This window comes from Etheostoma cragini, chromosome 9, assembly GCF_013103735.1.
Source record: "Etheostoma cragini isolate CJK2018 chromosome 9, CSU_Ecrag_1.0, whole genome shotgun sequence".
In the NCBI taxonomy this organism is placed as follows: Eukaryota; Metazoa; Chordata; class Actinopteri; order Perciformes; family Percidae; genus Etheostoma; species Etheostoma cragini.
In genome coordinates, this window is record NC_048415.1 from 21,378,032 (window position 1) to 21,385,902 (window position 7,871).

The following is a 7,871-nucleotide window of genomic DNA, read 5'->3' on the forward strand; positions in this document are numbered from 1 at the left end:
AGCTTTGCTCTGATGGTTTCTCTGCTGTCTTGATCCCTCCCCATCCCAGATATTACGCAGGGTGAGCTCAACCTAATGTTGCACAATCCTCTCTGCTGGTTATTATCCAACACAAACCTTTTCTGCCTCTACAGTGTGTTACCACAGCCTTCTACTGTGCCAATGAACACATCTCAGGCGGCAAGAGAAACTACACTTTGTGCCATCCGTAATCCCAGGGAGGTTTCTCTGAACAAGCTAGAACAAGCGATGCCTTCATTGCCCCCTTTATAATGAACATATTTAAATGATCAATAAACAGGACTTATAGTTGTTTTTGTTGGAACCTGAGCAACACTCCTCCTTGGCCTTTCATTGTGATCACCAGCTGTAGTCTTATTAAGAATGATTAGATCACTAGAGGTGTTGAATGATGACACGCCTCCTTTTTGAAGGTATACCAACCACAACTGAGTGGATGGAAATGCTGGTTCTGAGCCAGGACTCAATGGAAGGACTACATCTCCCAGCTGGCCTCAGGAGCAGCTGGAGGAAGCTGCAGGAGAAATACTGTAGATGTGTTGCAGATATTAACATCTTTTCCTGGTTTTTAAAAACCCAGATCCTATCCAGGTTTTAATGACTCAAAAAGGATAGGCTTTGATTTTCAAAGGCAGGGTTGGTAATGTTGAAAATCTAGCAAGATTTAAAAGTAGCATCTCATCAGGGTTTCATCCAGGCTCAGGCTCGTACACGGCAGGGATAGAGTATGCGCAGCAGGGTAAGGAAGAATTTCATTGGCTTCTTTCAAGCGGAAACTAAATTAGTGATTGATTTTCGTGATTGTTTTGACGGGATTACAGCAGGTGCAGATGATGGATCTTTTTTGCTCCTTTTTCAGAGCCCATAACTTATTTATTGTCAAACAATAAATAAATAAATTAGACATAGTTAACAACCCTGCCTTTAACATAAACAGTTTCTTCACAAACTAAAGTAATTGTTTTAGTTTTCAGACATGCTAACAATTGCAGTTTACAGAGTAGATGAATTGTCTAAAATTTGGAAGTTGTAAAATATCTTTTGTGATAAGACGGTGGATGGATGGGTAGAGGGGACAGCTATGTTTGTCTGAGGCGGATCACCAGCCATCCACAGCGACCATTTGGCCCAAACACAATACAAGCAGAGTCTGCAGTGCTCATGTGAGGTTGAATTATTCCTCCATCCCGTCTAGAGGAGAGACTACTCCTCTGGGAGTTGCTTCCTCCACACATCTGGATCACTGAGGTTGTTTTTTTACTCCTGTCCTTGCGCTAGGGTTATTAGCATTAATCTCTAATGCAACATCTGTGCGTCCCCCTTATTTCTCCATATTTGTCCTCCCTCCCCCCTCTATGATTTGATGTCTGCTCACTGGGCTTACACTAGACAGCCAAGTCTCTCCAGGCTGCAGATGTTTTTCCAGCTCTGTGGGGAAGAGCAGGTGGCTGCCGGACAGCAGGTAGACCACAGTTTTCAGAAGAGGAACAGTCTGTGGAAATGCCATGCACTGTTTCAAAGCCCTGAAAGATCTCAGCAGGTAAACGCCACATTTACAAAAACCTAAATGTCTACCCAGAAACGCTTTTGCAAGGATTTTTTTTTGACTTCTTTGTGTGATGAAATAATGGTTTATTTTTCTATAACTCATGGAGCTCATTAAATTGATTTGTTATTCTCTTAGGAAATTTCCTGTTTACTGGGATGAATGTGAGGATACATGTGACAGTAGTCTGTGAAACTAAAGACAGCTGATGTAATTTCCTTTACTTAACACCCTTTAAGTCACATGAACAAAAATGGCCCCAACCTGGAAACATCTGGCTCAGATAAGGACTACACGTGAACATTCAAATCTCAGAAACCCAATAACAACTGCACAATTTACTACAGGACAGTATTAATTCCCTACGAGCTACACAGAATCCACATTTTTAACAGCTACAAAAACTGAAAGACGCAGCCTCTTGCTCACTCCGTGCAAAAGATTGTGTTAAAAAACGTGAACCAGGCTTAGGAAAATGTGTGTGAGAGAGTCGGTCAACAGCCTAATTGTCAGTTGTGGCTTATCTAATGGTCTAAATATGCTTTATAAGAGCAGAGGGAGCTTTTTGTGTGTACGCCGCAGTTTTGATCACAACAGAGCCTGAATCTTAATGATTGCCCACGTGATTACATTTACCCCTGGGAACAGGAGATTTGGTGTCGACTTGGCTACCACATTAACTATGTTGGCATCATTAACCATGCAGTTTATAGGAAAGAAGGTCCCTATCCGCTTTGAGCCCACCATAAGATACGCAGTCTGTATTTTTACACAACACACTGTATTTCCTTGGCAGCAGTGTATCAGATGCTGTGATCAGGCTTCAGTCTGTGAAGCAAACATGGACTAAACTGGCATGATGTGAGGGTTTTACACTAAATCTTAATAGTCACGCGTTAATTATATCGGAATCAAAGGCCCAACTAAATTTATCAATCAAAAGCCTATTTATTTTAGATCTGAAAACAGATTGCAAACTTTCCCTTGTTTTCTTTTCTTAGCTCAGTACCCTCCAGGCATACAAATAACATAAATATCAAAAACTAAAAAATCCCTATTCATGTCAGTAGTTAATCCTTCGGGTGAATCATTAGCGGTGGGCACAGCTGTTTCTGCAGAGATCACTTTTATTAGTTATGTAGCCTTCAGTATTCACATCATGACCTTTATTTCAATACAGGGACTGTATCAAGAAATGTATTAAAGAAAGTGTCCAAAAAAGGTTCATAGTCCTCAAGGATCAGGGGGCATATGAGGGGGGGGTTGCTGCATGTTTGATACTGTCCATGAAAGAGACTTTGCATCTGTGAGTAATTGACGACTGAAATCTCTGGATCAACAGCAGAGTAAGAGATGAAGAGCAGGGGTGGTACAGACAGATCCTGCAGGGCACTGGTTGAGCTCCTGAAGGACTACAGTGGACTGTCCATGTCCCTGATGACATGGACAACAAAGACCACAGAGCTGCATTTTCACATGTACAGCTCTGTGTGTTGCCTGGAAGGGCTGCTTTGAAATCTCAAGTATGTATCACATCAATCTGTTGGTCCAAAGTACAAGGACAGGTCACAATGTGGGCCAAACTTACATTTGACTTTACATGCTGGTAAATGCTAAGCCTTTTTAGCCTTTGGTTGTATCTGTTATATTGGTGGTTATTTGATTATTAAACATTAGTTGTGTCTTAAAGGAACCAAAGAAGATGAAAGGATTGACAAAATTAATAAAAAGAAAACCACTCAATTAATCAGTTTGTTCAGTCTGTTAGTGTCGCAGGCTCCGATGCTCCGGCCTAGCAGATGGCTGAGGAGAACAGAGCGCTGGCCACAACAGACAGGTACAACATCTCCAACATTCTGCTGCACACTTTAAAGGATAAGGCCATTCTGTCAAGGTTGTAAAGTAAAAACATTGTTAGGAGGAAAGGCCAAGTTGTGTAAAGGCTGTCACTTTGATAATACAGGGCCACTGGATGAAAACCTAAAGTTAGAGAAACCTCAATGGTGGGAGTCAAGTATGGATCATTATGGATGCAACCAGTCATGTAGTACTGTTTCCCTAAAAGCTAATGACCATGGCTCTTGGATCTGAGAGACATCAGATTAAATCCTAGGATTCAGTTACATGGACCAGCCATTAGTTACTGTATGCTGCCATAGGATAAGACTGCTGGGGGACTTTCTATGACACACTGAGCTCTTCTCTCCTCCTCTCTTTCTCCATCTATGTGATAATGATAATAATATATTTAATTTGTACAGCGCTTTGGGTCAAGGACCCAAAGTTGCTTTCCAGGGAAAGGTAGAAAACAAAAACATGGCTAAACAAAACAAAACAAGATTCAGGTACAGATAAAAAAGGGAGGAGGGCGTGGGGCTACGCATAGACAGAGGTGAAGTGAGTCTTGAGGACTGAAAAATGGTGAGTGATTCAGAGATGCGGATCTCTTGGGGGAGGGGGTTCCAGAGCCTGGGAGCTGCCCTGGAGAAGGCTCTGTCCCTGAAACTTCGGAGGTTGGACTTGGGGATAGAGAGGATACTGAGTTCTGAGAGACTGTGAGGGTTGGTAGGGGGAGAGGCGGTCATTGAGGTACAAGGGGGCCAGATGGTGGAGGGCTTTGTAGGTGAGGACCAGGATTATGTAGGTGATCCAGTGGGAGATGGGGAGCCAGTGGAGTTGTTTTTGGACAGGAGTTATGTGGTGCCAGGATTTAGTGTGGGTGATGAGCTGGGCAGCTGCGTTCTGGATCAGTTGGAGTTGCTACATGTAGGTAGAGCTGATAACAAAGAGAAGTGAGTTACAGGAGTCCGGTCTGGATGAGCGGAAGGTGTGAATGCTTCATTCAGCAGCGGGGGGTGTAAGAGAGGGTCTGACTTTGTCGATGTTGCAGAGGTGAAAGAAGGTTTTAATGACATGATGGATGTGAAGCTCAAGGGAGAGGGTGGAATCAAAAATCACCCCAAGGTTGCGGGCCTGGGGAGATGGCGAGACAATGCTGATAGTGAGAGTGGGGTTATTGATATTGCTGATTGTGGATTTGGACCCTATGAGGAGGAATTATGTTTTATCGCTGTTGAGTTTGAGGAAATTGTGTTGCATCCAAGTTTTGATAGCAGACAGGAGTTGATGTGGGAGAGGGGAGGATTGTGGGGGGATTTGGTGCTGAAGTAGATCTGGGTGTCATTGGGGTAACAGTGGATGTCCAGGTTTAAGTGGTGAAGTATCTCACAAAGGGGGAGGATGTAGATGAAGAGGAGGGGTCCAAGTACGGAGCCTTGGGGAATGCCTTGATTGACTGTGGCTGTGCTAGAGGTGTGGTCATGGAGAGAGATGAATTGGAATCGGTTGGAAAGGTAGGAGCGGAGCCATCTGAGTGCAGTAGCTTCAATACCCAGGTCTTTGAGTCTGGTGAGCAGGATGTTAAGGCTCACGGTATCAAAGGCTGCACTCAGATCGAGGAGTATAAGGGTGTTGAGGAAACCGGTGTCAGCAGAGGTGAGGAGGTTGTTGAGGACTTTGAGGAGACCGGTTTCTGTGCTGTGGAGGGAGCAAAAACCAGATTGGAAGGGGTTTGAATTGGTTGTTGGCATGTTGGGTTTGGAGTTGGGATGCGGTGATGATCCAGGGTTTTAGAAAGAAACGGGAGGTTGGATATTGGGAGGTAGTTGTTGAGGCAGGCAACATCCAGACCAGATTTTTTAAAGATGGCAACTGGCAACAGCCATTTTAAAAGCAGAGGGGACAGTTCCAAGGGACAGTGAGGAGTTAAAGAGGTTACTGAGGTATGCCATAGGACGGGGAAGCAGGACTTCAGGAGGGGAGTAGGGAGGGGGTCAAGGGAGCAGGTAGTGGGTTTTGAGATTTCAGGAGGGGTGACTGGGTTAATGTGCATTCATTAATGCACTGAATGTATTAAACTAACTTAGCTTCTTTCCCAGAGTCCTTGTGCTTTCTCACTTCACAGATTTCCTTGGATTGTGGTGCCACCTGGATTGCAGTAGCCGCTGCTGCCATGGTACTGCTCAACATCCATTGCTTATACTATTATTATTAGTCATAGTTTAATTATCTTTACTGTTGCTATAATTGCCATTGTTTATCATGTCATTCCATAATACCCACTGCTATAATTACTGAGTCATATTTCTGTATGTATTGTAGTTAGGTATTTGCAGGCATGCAGGTACAGATTAGAATTAAGGTTACAAGGCAACAAAATTACCTCTTAAATGACAGTAACTACTGGCAGCTATAATTGCCAGCTTGAAACTGTTATTCGACAGTAGACCTATGACCTAAAACAACAGTTTAGGAAAAGAAACATTACAGTATTATACTGTCTGCTTTGGTTGCAACTATACTGTTATTTTACAGTTTCTACAGGATTCACCATTACCTTATTACTGTAAAACTGTAGAATATGCTAAGACAAAAGATGGCTTTAAAACATTAGGCATTTATTAAAGCTGAACATTAATAGCTTTATGAATTGTGGGCCAATAAAATACATAAAAACACCTATATAACTTGGTTGTCAGAATGTGAACTATGACGAGTGATGGCTGACATTACTTTGCTTAATTTTGTACTTTTGTCCTCAGGTCAAAAATAGGTCTGTTTGACAGATTCTTGCACTCTATGCAAAGCAAAGAGTACAAATTATCAGGCAATTCACATTTATTTAACCTTACTGCTAGGTTTTTTTTCCTTCCTTCACCCAAATACAACAGTTCACTGCATCAAATGCATATAAAAGCTGACTAAATTACACCTATTCCATTAACAATAACAATTAAATTGGATCTCAACAATGGTGGGTTCAACAATGACCCTGGACATCTGAGACAGATAGATTGACCTATACTGGCTAAATAAAGCCCCACTCAAAGTCCATCACATTTTTTTAGTAGAGTGGCCACATGAGCATTCACCGTTGTTGCCTTTTTGTGGACCAACTTCCCCGTCTTCTTTGACACCGCCTTCCCCTGGCTCGTCTTTCTTCCCCTCTCAGGATTAATCCCAATGAGACGCCTAAAATGTAATAATAGAGAAAGTGTATAACATATTAGGTATGGTAAGTAAAGATCATTTGCATTTAATCTAGAACCCTATCACAGTAGAAGATGTATTTTTCTGACAATGACCCTTGTGTCTCATAATTGTGAGAGAATGATCTCATTTTGATAAAATATTTATGAAAAACAAAACATTCCTGATTCAAGATTAGAACAGATCAACTGCTTACTCATTATTACAGTATCTATTACACTTTGATGAGGGTGGCGTTAGGAAACAGTATATTTGGGAAAGGGACACATTGCTCAATGAGAGCACCACAGAGAGTGACATGGCCAGTCAGAACAGCCCCATTCCTTAATTAAGATGGGTGCCAAAAGGAAGCATGGTACGCTTTAATGTGCAGGAGATAGGTACAACAACTGTAAAAGTTAATATACCAGCATGGCTTATAAAAAAATAATAATTAAATATTTCTGAACAGAGCTGGGAAGAGGGCTAACATACTCAAACAACCTTTCTGGCACAAATTTACCTTTGAACAAACTCCAGTGTCCTTGCCGCTTCTTCTTGGTATTTCAAGTTGAACACATAGTACGTAGCAAAAACTGCAGAAAGCCCATGTGATTAAGGTTTTTTGGATGCCTTCACAGATAACCTGGCTTTCGATGCTGATCATCCAATGTTCCAATGTGATTCCATCACCAACAACTGATGCAGACAACAGAAATATGGGTGTAAGGGACTTATATGAGAATAAGAAGTTCACAGAAAAAAACACCACTTTTAGATTTTGTTTTGTTTTGTTTAACTGGTGTTTTAGGTCAATGAGTGTCCACAACTTGAGATAGCAAAAAGAATGAGGAGAGAACTTCATACATGATGGACCATGATAAAACTTAAGTTTAGGAAACTGATACAGAAAGATAAATTAGACTAATGGAGATACATAAAGACAGACTGACTTTGTTTATACTCCACGTCATGCTTTTATGACACTAACCCAGTAGAATCAGTCGTGGACTGTGGGTCAGGTTGCGCTCAACATCAGCTGCTGTGGCAGACATCTGTAGAACATGGACAACAGTATGCAAATTAAGAATGGAATTGCATGTAAAGTCATTGTAGATACAATAAATATTAGTAAAGAAACCTTACATCAGCTGGGTATGCATGTGCCTGCTTGTGGAAATGTATTCCTGCAGGTTTTACCACATACAGTGGGTACGGAAAGTATTCAGACCCCTTTAAATTTTTCACTCTTTGTTTCATTGCAGCCATTTTCCAA